Consider the following 14,370-nt stretch of genomic DNA (forward strand, 5'->3'; position numbering starts at 1 on the left):
TAGGATACGAATCGGTTCTTCCTCATAACTCATATTGGCTTGAATTTCAATTTCGATGGACTAATCACGTGCGATGGATCGGATCTATAGCGTCAAGCATCGAAACATGGAAGACATCGTGAACCTTTTGAGTTCAGGGGCAAAATCAAGCTATATGCCATCGGACCGACTCGCTCGATATCTCATATGGTCCAATGAACCTCGGGCTCAACTTGCCCTTACGGCCGAACTCGAGTATCTTTTTCCAAGGCGATACCTTGAGAAACACTTTATCACCCACGATACTCGACATCCTTACGCTTCAGATCCGCGTGCACGACTTCGACGATCGGAGGCTATCTTCGACTTTCACGGATTACTTTCACTTTCTGCTCAAAGATCCCTAATCAAATCCACCCGAAAATCTTGCTTTCACCGAGCTCGGTCCAAAACAATGGCGTCACGGCATTTACGACCGTACAAGGCCTCGTAGGTGCCATCTTAATACTTGATTGAAAGTCGTTGTTGTAAGCGAATTCAATTAACGGCAAATACCGCTCCCATGAACCACTAAACTCGAGGACGCAACATCTTAACATATCCTCAAGTATCCGAATTATCCGCTCAGATTGACCATCGGTTTGGGGGTGAAAGGCGGTGCTGAAATGCAACTTGGTACCCAAAGCTTCTTGCAACTTTTTCCAAAATCGCGAGGTAAATCTCGGATCTCTATCCGACACGATAGAAATAGGCACCCCGTGTAATTTCACAATCTGAGAAACGTACAATTCTGCTAATTTGTCCATTGAAAAATCCGTACATACGGGGACAAAGTGGGCCGACTTAGTCAATCGATCTACCACGACCCAAACCGCATCCTTCTTACTCGCTGACAATGGCAGTCCGGATACAAAGTCCATTGTGACTCGATCCCATTTCCACTCGGGTATCGTGATTGGTGAAGTAATCTCAAGGCACCGATGTTCCGCTTTCACTTGTTGACATATTAAACATCTCAAACAAAGTCGGAGATGTCTCGCTTCATACCATGCCACCAAAATCGACGTTTCAAATCATTGTACATCTTCGTACTCCCGGTGGATTGCCATTCGGCTACAATGGGCTTCATTCGAATTATCGAAATGAGTTCAATTCTTTAGGACACACAGATGACTTTTGAACCTCAAACAATCGTCATCGTCGATTTGAAACTCCGAGTCCTTGTTCGAACACACGCAGCCGCTTTGCAACCAACTCGTCATCGACTTTCGAGCTTCTCGAATTTGGTGTGTCAATAATGGTTTGGCTTTCAATTCAGCCACTAACACACCGTCGGATCGGATAGACAAGTGCACATTCATCGCTCAAAGTGAATAACGATTTACGACTCAAGGCATCCGCAACCACATTCGCCTTTCCCGTGATAGTCAATGATCACTCATAATCCTTTAACACTCGAGCCAACGTCTTTGTCGCAGATTTAAGTCTCTTTGGGTCATCAAATACTTGAGACTTTTGTGATCCGAGTATACATGGCACCTTTCACCAAATAAGTAATGTCGCCAAATCTTTAAGGCGAATACGATGGCGCGATTCGAGATCATGAGTCGGATAATTTTTCTCATGTGGCTTTAATTGCCTCGACGACAGGCCACAACTCGACCTTCTTGCATTAATACGCAACCTAACCCAAGTAGAGAGGCGTCGCTATAGATGACAAACTCTTTGCTTGACTCGGGTTGCACTAGAATTGGGGCTTCATCAAATAAGTTTTCAGTTGATCGAAACTTTTTGGCATTTCTCATCCATTCGAACTTAACGTCCTTTTGGAGTAGCCGTCATCGGCGTGGCTATCGTTGAGAAGCCTTTACAAATCGTCGGTAATAACCGCAAGCCCCAAAAAGCTTCGAACCTCAAGAATATTTCTGAGGCTTCCAATTTAGTATGGCTGAAATTCTATTCGGTCGACTCGAATACCCGATCAGAATACCACATGACCCAAGAAGCTAACCTCTCTTAACCGAACTCACACTTGCTTGAACTTAGCATATAATTGCTTGTCCCGTAAAATTTGCAGCACTAACCGCAGTGTTTAGCATGTTCGGTCTCATTTCTTGAATAGACCAAGATGTCATCAATGAACACGACTACTTAATCGATCCAAATATGGTCTAAAGATTCGATTCATTAAATCCATAAATACCGTAGGGCATTAGTGAGCCCAAACGGCATCACTAGGAACTCATAGTGACCATATCTCGCTCAAGGCGCCTCTTGGGCACGTCTGAATCTCGGATTCGCAATTGATAGTAGCCCGATCTCAAATCTATTTTCGAGAACACCGAGGCTCCCTTCATTGATCGAACAAGTCATCAATACGTGGCAACGGATATTTGTTCTTTATCGTCGCTTTGTTAAGTCGACGATAGTCGATGCACAATCGCATGGTTCCATCCTTCTTCTTCACGAACAACACCGCGCACCCAAAGGCGAAAAACTCAAGCGAGCAAAACCTCTATCCACCAATTCTTGCAATCGAGCTTTCAACTCCTTTAATTCCGTTGGTGCCATACGATACGGAGCTATCGAAATTGAGTGGTACCGGTACCAATTCGATGCCAAATTCTATTTCCGAACAGTGGTAAACCCGCAATTCCTGGGGAAACATCCGGTATTCACGAACCACGGCACAGATTCGGTTTCTTCTCCGATTCCTTGTCATCGAAAGCACGACGCAAGGTACGCTTCGCACCCTTTTCTTACATATTTCGGGCCAACATCGCCGATATTACGGTGGCAACCCTTTAAGTCCGTGGACTCAACCCGAACTATTTCATTATTCGCGCACTCAAATCGATAGTCTTGCTCTTGCAATTTACAACCGCATCGTGCATGGTCAACCAATCCAAACCAAGAATAACATCGAACTCATCGAACGGCAAAAGCATTAAGTCCGCCGAAAACAAGAACCTCGAACACTAGGGACTTTTCTTGCACACTTTGTTAACAAGCACGTAATGACCCAAGGGTTTGACACCGAATTACAAACTCGAGAGACTCAATAGGCAAAGTCTTCTGGATGCTAAGGTTTCACATATATATGAATGAGTAGAACCAGGTCAATCAAAGCAATCACATTTGTATTGAAAAGAGTGAAAGTACGGTAATAACATCCGGAGGCAGATCCTCGGCGTGCGCGTATGGCATAAGTCCTAGCAGAGCACGAGCCTCGGATCTGATGGTAGCATCTCTAGATCCTCTCGACCGCCAACGACATTGCTCATATTTCTAGGTGGCCTACCTCGAGCGATGGTAGCACCGGGTTTGCATTCGACTTACATTCTGCTCATGCATCCTCGGGCAATCCTTCATAAAGTGGTCGGCCGATCCACACTTATAGCGAGAGCGATCACGAAACCAACAGCTCCCGAATGCCATTTGCCACAATGTGGACACTCCGCCTCTCTCGGCGATCATTTCCACCATCATCAGCGATCAAGTGACTCGTGTGGTCACAGGGTCGATCGCGTCCTCGTCTAGAAAAGCCCAAACGCCTCTAGACCGGCTCGCATCATCTCGAAATCTCTTCGATGCTTGTTGAAGAGACTTTCCGAGGACCTCTTCGAATTCTCCAATCCCCACATCAGCTTTTGTTTCTCCTTTCTAAGCTCTTCGGCTTTACAAGCTCGCTCAACAAGTACTACGAACTCTCGTATCTCGAGAATGCCAACAAACATCCTTATATCATCATTCAGCCCATCCTCGGCGCCATACATAATAGCTTCGGACGAAATGCATTCTCGCAGCGTCTGCTAAGCCTCACAAACTTTCGCTCGTAGTCGGTAACGGACATAGAACCTTGCTTAAGATCAAGAAATTCCTCCGCTTTTGGTCGATGAATCTCGATCGATATACTTTTTTCAAACTCGGTTTGAAAGAATTCCCAAGTCACTTGCTCTTTAGGCACCACGAAGTTAGAGTACTCCACCAATAGTAGGCGGACTCGCGTAGCAAGGAGATGGTACACTTTAAGCACTCATCGGGTGTACAGGATAGCTCATCAAGCACCGGATAGTGTTATCTAACCATAATTCAGCTCGCTTCGGCATCATCATCATCCGTAGCCTTAAATTCAGTGGCCCCATGTTTTCGAATCCTATCGATTGGGGCTTACTTGACCTTATTTGGTCATCCACCGGAGGTATTGTAGGTGCGGGGTTGCATTTGTCGGAATGGAGGTTGTGGAACAGTAGTGTTGGTTCGAATGTATTGATTAAACCATTCGCTCATCACACTATAAAAGGCTTGCCTAGCCTCGTCATTAGGATTGCTGGCCATAGGTTGAGAGTCCGCCGCGCTGTCCCTTCTTGCGAGCAGCGCCACACTCTCCACATCATCAGCTATCGCTTCGGTTGGGATCGGATCCATTGCTATAAACAAACATAAAGTCAAATTGTCGAAATCATCACACTATCGATTCATCATTTAATGGCATGTATAGCTAGACCCCAAACACATCACGGTAGTCCTAGAATCGACTAAACCGTGGCTCGATACCAATAAAATTGTAACACCCCAAACCCGAGACCATCGCCGTGTCGGACCCGAGGGGTTAACAAGCCAAGTTCACATGTTTTGCCCACCAATTTGACATTTCCAGTCAGGCTGGAAAACTGCGTCACTGTCGCCTTAAAATCATATCTCGAGTTTCAAAACTCGGAAACTGGTTTTGTAAATTTTCCTGAATTTAGACTCATATATCCATCCATGGATTTATTTCTAGGATTTTGGTCGGGCCAATTGGTACAGTTTATTAGTTAAAGTTACCCATGTTACAGGGATCGACTGCTCTGACCTTCGCGCGGTATAACTTGAATATCTCTCTGTACAGGGCTTTAATGCTGGTTTCGTTTGTTTCTAATGAAACTAGACTCAAAATGGAATCTGTACATATAAGTTATGTCTCCTAATTATATTTGGATAATTTATAGTGAATTTTTAAAGTTGCGACAGGGAACCCAGAAACCATTCTGGCCCTGTCTCACAATAGCTTTAATATCTCTTAACCTGTAACTCCTATGACCATTTCGTTTCTTCCATATGGAAATAGACTCATCAAGGTTCATTTAAATAGCTTATTCACTATTTAATTCCATTCCTATGAATTTTGGTGATTTTTCACATTCATGCCACTGCAGCTGGCAGCATCTGTTTTTAAGGTAGGACTTACCTATTTGGTAGTCTCCATGAATCAACTAGTCTTGCCATACATAGGTTCATATATGATCATTTTAACCATGCCAATGGCTGATCATATGACCAACATTCCCATTTCCAAGCCATAGCCACATCATGACACCAAATATATACGTACAACCCACAATTAGTCTAAGTTCATGCTTCCTTTTCGAGCCATTTTCGCATGGCCGTACATACTTACATTACAACATATTTAACAAACAAGAGGTAGTCCTATACATGCCATCTCAAGTTCAATCAAAAATTTATACCAAAATGGAGGCTTGATAGTGTGAATGACTTCGACTTCAACGATCCCAAATCCGATTGCCTCGAGCGAAATCTAGAAAACCGAGAGCCAAAGCAACGGGTAAGCATTTTTATGCTTAGTAAGTCTCAAGGAATATAATCAACTCTAATTACAGCAATACATTCACATAGCCAAATGCATCATTTCATTTATACACATTCTTACTTCACACTTCATCATTATATAATTTCACAAAGTATCAATCAATTCAATAACTGAAATTCATTAGTCGATTGAGCGAATGTTGCTCAAACATGTCGACTTTCCGATGCACATATAACGTACCTTATCCTTTGGGCTTTTCGAGTGTACTAATTGAATTCATTACAGCAACCAACACTCACCTCCAGCCCAAGATTCTTCGAATATAACCGGATATAATCACATGCACAAATGCCTTCGGTCTTAGCCCGGATAGAATGTCTCGCATTTAATGCCTTGGTCTTAGCCCGGATGTAGCCACTAGCGAATTGCCTTCGGTCTTAACCGGATATAATTTCCAGCATAATTGTCTTCGGGATTTAGCCCGGATATCATTCAATTTCCCATGAACACATACATCAATTATCATTGGACATACATAATTCATTTTCGTTACTAAGGCTCAAACGCAATTATAGTCACAAGCATATTCGCCTTCGGACTTAGCCCGTAGAATTCAAATACTCATGCATACACAATCAATAATCAATACACATCCATACTTTATTTCACACAATTCAAGTAGGGTCACTTCTTGAGGACTTACCTCGGATGTTGTCGAACGGCTTTTTCGGCTATTCGATCACTTTCTCCTTCCTCTTGTCCAATTGTGGCCCTCTAAGCTCTTGAGCTAATTCAAACAAATTCAATTTATTAAAACCTCATTGTGCTAGCTTTTGGCGAATATGACAAGGAGTTTAAATGGTCATATGGCCACCCTTTAGCTTGAATACACAATGGTCATGCACATTTTATACTACATCAAGCAATTCAATACAATTTATTCGAGCATCAAGGAAATGCTAAGGCCTTCAATAGGCTACCTAAGGCGAATATTCATGTACATGTTGAGGTCAATTTTGCACTTAATACCTCACAAAAACAGCATGCAATTTACTAATTAATGCTTTGCACATTGTGGCCCAAAACTTATAATATAGCATCAAGCACCTACATGTGTGCTAGGCGAATTGTGCTTGCAATTTCACAAGCATTCTTCCACATCTTCTTCTTTAAACCAATATATTCATCACTTAGTTCATAACCAAAACATAATGTGCAATCATATATATGCATATATGAGCATGGCAATTTCAAGGTGTCCATAGCCATCCAAAACACAAATTTTAACTAACATGCAAGAAGCATGAATCATGCTCAAGAATGCATCATGGCGAATATGACAATCATGCTTCTTTTCAACTTCAATCATGATAAAACAAAAGAAAGCTCAAAATCTTACTCATAGGTAGACAATCCATCATTGCATGCATCATCATCAAGTTTCACACTTAGCATGCAATGGCTTTATCACCATAACAACTTTGGCCAAATGCCATTTCCATGGCATAACAAAGATTTGAGCCATGGCTAACATGCACATCAAATTAGCAACCAAAACATGCATGAAACTCCCAACACAACCTCATACATACCTTACTCTTGATGCAAATTTAGCCAAATCACCTTCTAGATCTCTTCTAAACAAAGGAAATGAAGCAAAAATCCTTCTTCCTCTTAGTATTTTTGGCCAAAAGGAGAGAACAAGGATGAACAATTTTTTGTTTTTCTTCTTGGTTGCACGGCAATGGGGGATGCTACTCTCTCACACATTTTTTTTTCATTCTTTTCTTACCCATGCTTATTTGTTTATTATTTCTCCCTAATGCCCAACAAAACATGTTTCATGACATGTTTAGCCCATATCTCTTTGTCATGGCCGCCATCACTTGTAAAAGGGAATTTGACATGCAAGTCCATTATTTTGCATGCATGCTTTAATTAGTCATCACACATTTCCCTATCGTACTTTCAAAGTTCACTACTAAGTCCTTTCTAGTGGAATTCACCTTTATAACACTAAATCAATCATCATAAAATGTCATACATGAGCACACACATATTATAGGCATCAAAATAAATTTTTAATTATTTTTATGCCTCGGTTTTGTGGTCCCGAAACCACATTCCGACTAGGGTCAATTTTGGGCTGTCACATTTATGGTCATTAATATTTAAAAAAATTAAAGTATGTAATTATATAATTAAAATTTGTACTACCAAATACAATATAGAAAACTATGATGTAATTACACTTTGTGATAGTAGAACGCATGTGATAGGATCATATAATTCCAAATTGCAGATTTGACCTAGGGATCTAGACAAATCAAAGGAAATTTGGTCCTTCAACTCAACCTAAAATGCCAAAACACACAATTCAGCATCAAATACAAAGGTAGCAAATAAACCAAAGTAAGTAACTAAGAAAGAACGAATAAACAAAACAAGTCGATAGATATTGAAGAAAAAGGTTCAGTTTTGAAATGAGAGTCCATTCTTGATATTTTATTTTCAAAACACGGCTGCTAAACATGAAACAATTTATTAGAGACTGAACCAATCAAATAAACAATAAAAAAGAACAAAAAGATCAAGAAAGGAGTAGGGATATTCAACCAACAATTAGAACTCTAGATTTAGGGCTTTTGATGAACCCTAGAATGAATCTTGATGCATAAGGAAGATTTCGAACCAGATCTGAAACAAATGAGTAAAATAGTTTCGAAATCGAATTAAAAAAATAAAAAAGGAAAAGATTTCAAAGGGAAAGAGGCGGCTAATGGGAGGTCCAAGTTCATGGAGAACTAGAGTTTCTTGAATTGAAAGAAACCTATCTTGTACCCCAAGGAATGCAAATTCAAATCTAAAATTGAGAAACAAAAACAAATTGTTAGAAGGATTAAAATTGAAGGAAAAAAAATCTTCTTATTTAAAGAAAGAATCAGATGAAAAGATAAAGACAAACCTATTATTTTGTGCGATCTTGATGGATGAACAAGTGATAATTGATCCTTCTTGATTGAACAAGATTTGAAATTAAACAAGTAAAGATTTAGAATAAGAAATAAAGAAAATTGAAACATCAAAAGAAACTAAGGAAATAAAGAATGGAAAGTTGGTTATGGCATCAAAGATAGTGTCCTATGAAGCTTTGGATTCAATTGACTCCACAACCTCCTTCTACCAGCTTTAATCTCCCTCCCAAGAAACAGTTCTTAGTAAGTTCAAGTTGAATATAATTCCCGCAATCTAAAAGATTGCTAAAAAAACTTCTAAAAAACTTAAGAAGAATTCTCAAAGAATAAAATTCAAAGAGTACTATTAATAAGCAAAAATGAAGTGAATAACAAAGGGGTAGCCGACCATCTATATATAGCCCTTAAAAGATAAACATCAAAGCTTAAAACTAGGGCATAAATAAGCATGCCAACCAAGTGCTAACTCAAATGCCAACTAAGCACTCTAACTAACTTAAATAAAATATGAAAAATATTTCTAAGTGTGGTGGATTAAGGAGATTATGTAACAACCTGGTTTTTAGTGTTGTCGAAAAATGTGGTTTCGGGACCCTGTTTCGTAAACAGAGTCTATTTATGGAGTTATTATATTGATGAATTGAGATTTGGTTAAGCAATTTAATTGAAATGTGGTTAATCAAGGCCCAAAGATTAAATTGTAAATGTTTAATCGCTATAGATTTTTAATTAGGAAAATGCTTGGGGACTTAGTTAGCAATTATCCAAAGGATCAAAATGAAAAAAAAACCAATTTGAGATAAACTTTAGTGGGATGTGATGTTGATTCTCGTTATATTAAGTTAATTAAAGACTAAGTCTAATTAATCATAATTTAGTTAATTAAATAAGTTTAATTATGATTAATTTAAGTATATATATGTAAAGTTCGTGGAAAAAGATGATAAACATCATCATCTTCATCCTTCTTGTGCCATCCTCCATTGAAGGGAGCTTTAAAACCCATGGTTAAATTTGGCTAGAAAATTCAAGTAAGTCCCTAGCCATTTTTATTTAATTTTGATAGATTTAAGGTCATAGGAGCTTGATTTAGATTTTTTGAAAGTTGTCATTGTTCAGAATTGAATGATTTAGGTGTGAAATTGTTAGAAGCTAAACTTAGATTGAGAAAATGATTAAATTGTAAAGCTTAGTTGGTTTCGTACATTAAGGACCAAATAGAATAAAATACAAAATTTTTATGAAATTTTGGTAGGAATAGAAAATAGAGGGTCCCTAATGAATATATAGAAATCGAATTTTAATCCAAAGCTCTAGATTGAAAGTTATGCTTGTCTCGAATTTAGGGAATAAATTACAAAATATGTGTAAATTTATATTTGGTTGTGAATTGACTAGTAATTGATAATGTGTTATGTTTTATGAGTATTTTTAGCTAACGTTGATGCGAAACCTTCGAGAAGGAAAGGAAAAGTGAGAGTTGTCAAGGAGTAACGTAAGACCACAAATTGTACATTTATGATTTGGGATCATCCTGATTGTTGCATAAACATATTAATTGCATTTGAAAGTGTCAAGGTGAGTAGATAGTTGTAATATGAACCCTTGGATTGAGCTTGAATATGAATTGCCAAAATAGATGACTAAAATGAATAAAATGTAAAGTTGCATGAATTGTTTTGAAAAATGATACGTGCTATGGAATTGAGAGGAAATATATTGAATTTCAAGGAATATATGTGATTTGATGATATAATGAATTGTGATAGTGAATATAATCGATAAATTATATATGTACTAAATTGTAAATGAATTGAATATTGGTACCTTATTAGTTGTCGAGCTGTGTCGAATATAGTTGGCATGCTATAGGATTGGCTTATGTATGAGAGGATATGCTTATGTGCTAGGATGCACCTCATATGCTAGGATGCACCTTGTGTGCCAGATATGCGCTTCGTGTGCTAGTATGCGGTTCATGTGCCAGTATGCTACATTCGCTTCCGAAGCAACTACAATCAATTTATAGCAAAATATTAACATGCACATATAATTCAATGCCAATCATATTTATTTATGGTTAAATAATCAAAACCAAGTATTAATTGAGCTTGCGAAAGCTCTTTTGTTGATCTGGGCACAAAATAGAACCAAATTGTAAAGTTTTAAAAGTTTAAAGTCAACACCGTGACATCATGAATTCTACGTCGGAACGTATCCAAAACAGTATGTCACGTCATGATGTTAAGCCACTCGACGTCATGACGTCACTTACTATCAATCGACATTGCGATGAGGAAATATGCTCGTCAGGACGAGGACTCTGTATTTGGTAAAATTTGAGCCATTTGGTACCTATTTTAAGTTTCTAAACAAACTAACCAATTTGTATACCAAATACCAAACTCAAATGATTCAAAACACACTAAGACATGCCAAAAAAACCATTTAGTCATTTATGGTCAAACCAATTCATTATGAACTCAACCTAATACAAAATATTCCATTACAATACATCAATTCATATGCCAATCCAAGCCAACTAAATAACCATTTATATACCAGTTCTTACTCATGGAAAATCATTTTGGAACATTTCATTTCCTTTCATTATGACCACTTATGAACATATATACATATATATTGCTTGTAAACATTAAACATAACAATTAGCTATCAAAAAATAAACCACATGTCACAAGCACATTTCAACTTGCCTATGTTCACATGCCTCACCATCTCCTTTCATACAATTTCTAACCCATACACATCTCAAGCTTATCAATTAAAATGTTCCATTTCAACTAGACATCACCATAAGTAACATTGAAACACCCCTAACTCGTATCTGTAGCTGAAATAAGGTTACTAAGTATTACCGCAAAACTGTAACATAAAAAAGCATACATTTCCAATCATTCCATTAAACATAAAAAATTCCATTCATACACATGTATACTATCCTTTAATCGAGCCTTTCAGGCCCTATAAACACTTTAGAAACAATTCGGGACTAAATTAGGAACATTTGAAACATTGAGGAAAAAGTTAGAAAAACTGGACTGTAGGGTCACACGGCCGTGTGGCTAGGCCGTGTGACTCACACGGTTGAGACAAATGCCCGTGTCTCAGGTCGTTTGACAATCTAAGTAGGGACACATGGCCGTGTCTCAGCTCATGTCCGTGCTTGTGTAATTCTCTAACTTGGGTTGTAACAGCCCGATTTAGACCCTAGTCGGAACGGTGGTTTCGGGACCACGAATTTGAGTCAAAAAATATTTAAAAATTATTTTCTATGTTTATTTTGTGTGAATTTATACATGTGAAATTTTCGTGATTTAATTTTGTCAATTGAGTGCCGATTTAACAAAAAGGGCTTAATCGTGTAAAGTGAAAAGTTAATAGTTAAAGATGAAAGTGCTTAATTGAACTTGTATTATTAAAATGAGCACTTATAATGCAATTAGGCCATAATTAAATGACTTGGACGGTTGTGGACAACCAATATAAAGATTTTATATTAATTTATAAAGGTTATTATAGTAAATTATGAATTATTATGTATTATAATAAAACGGAATTTAAAAGACATGCATTTTATTCAGGTTTTTGGCCAAATCTTAAGAAAGAAAAAGAGGTTAAAAGCTTTTGAACTTTCGGCACTTTGGAAGCTTGATTCAATGTTAGTCTTTGTTCGGTTTTTGATAATTTCTACGTTTTTGAGATCATTGCTTCGAGTACTATCCGACCCATGCTAGAATTTTTGATTTTGATGAATGTTTTGAGTTATGCCATTGATGGATATTTGTTTTTTGTGATGCTTGACGATGAAATATTAGAGATATGTTTTAGATTAATATGTTTTGTATTGGAGTTTTTGATTATTTTGAGTAATTATGACTAAATTGTAAAAATAATAAATTGAGGAACTAAAATGTGAAATAAATGAAATATATGGACTAGTATGAGTATAAGGAAGATTCAACCTAACTATGTTGTTGTGAGATTTTTCCTATTTTGTGTTTTATGCAATAGGGACTAAACTGTAAAAAAATATGAAATATCAGGGGTAAAAGTGTAATTTGCCCATTTGTGTATTTTTGGATGAATTTGGTTCAATATTTGATTTAATAAGTTTAAATTATATTAATTTAGATCAAGAAAAGAGAAAATCGAATTTAGATCGGGGGAAAACAAAAGTTGTCGACTAGCCGAGGTGTACCGGTTTTTCATCGTTCGAGGTAAGTTTATAAGCAAATAGTTATCGTTAATTCTAATTATGTATGAGTTAATATGCTGATTTGGAATTCACATATTTTTATTAGAGTTAGCCGAATATGAATAAGCATGGAAATAATGTATTTGAGTTTAATTCGACTGAGTTAAAACCTTTGAAAGTCCGCATGAACTATATGGAATATCTGGAAGTTTCGACATATAAATTGTTTGTGAGACAACTTTATAATAGTGATATTCGGGCTTTGAGCCTAACAAGCCTTGTGCTGGTGAATTTATTCAGGCTTGATGCCTAGCAGGCTTATCGCCGGTGTATAAAATCAGACTTTGAGTCTAACAGGCCTTGTGTCGGTGTGTTATACAGGCTTAGGCCTAGCAGGCTTTATGCCGGTGATTATTTATAAGTTTATGCCTAAAAGACTTCATGCTGATGTGGTATTTGAATACATTAAACGAGCTAAATGGCCAGACATGAATTAACTTGTTACCTACTTAAAATAAGGTAAGTAACTTGATTATTTGTTACAAATCATGTGTGATGCAAATGAAGTATATATGTGATTATGATATGTGTATTCAGTTCTATGATCAAATGATATGAATATTATGGATTTGGTCTTTGAATATGTGTATACGAGACCATGTATATTCGGCCATATGGATAGTTTGTGTACGTGATGTTATAATACGACTTTTGAGCTTGTGTATATGGGTGTATGTATGTTTGATTATATTAAGACATTTTGGCGTTGAAGGTTAAATAATAGTAGGCCAAATTGATTAAGTGAGCATTCGACCAAGGTAGATCATGTGTAAGAAAATGTGTTATTTATCTCATTTGTAAGTTTGAGGTTAAGCTTGACAATGATTATGAAATTTGGATTATCTTAAAATAAGTTGATTATATCATTGGAATTTTTATTTGCTTAAGACTTACTAAGCTAAGTTAGCTTACTCTATAGATTTTGAAGCAAGTTACGAGCTCGGGGATTGTCAGCAAAGTTCACCACACTATCCACAGCTTCGGTATTTAAATCATCAAACTTAAATTATGGCATGTATAGGCTGAATTGTGTTTTGATGTGATGAACCTTGGAGAAAATGGCTTATTTAAATGTTCAAATTCGGTTTTAGTTTGATATGGTATAAGTCCACTTTAGTTATTATGATATGTGACATGAATGAATGATGTTTGTGATGTTTATTTTATGCGTATAAGTTGGTTGGTGATTTTGGTTATATATTAGAATGAGATAAATAATATGGTTGATCAATGGTTCGACATTTATACACATGTTTAAGAGTTATGGTTGGGTATAATAATTATGATTGTGCATATGTGTGATTTTGGTTTGAGCATATCTCAAGAACGTAACCCAAGTATGTGATGTATGTATAGTTGCTATGTGTTTTGGCCTTATGATATATATGATAGTTGTAATTATACTTAAGTAGATCATGTGTTAGTTAGGTAAGAATCAGAACATATGCATGGTGAGTATTAGGTGTTCACTTATGGACCAAATTAATGATATGAATGACATTTGATTTGGTTGTCATGGTAATTTAATTAAATTGGATATTAGA

This window comes from Gossypium arboreum, chromosome 2 (genome assembly GCF_025698485.1).
Source record: "Gossypium arboreum isolate Shixiya-1 chromosome 2, ASM2569848v2, whole genome shotgun sequence".
Lineage (NCBI taxonomy): Eukaryota > Viridiplantae > Streptophyta > Magnoliopsida > Malvales > Malvaceae > Gossypium > Gossypium arboreum.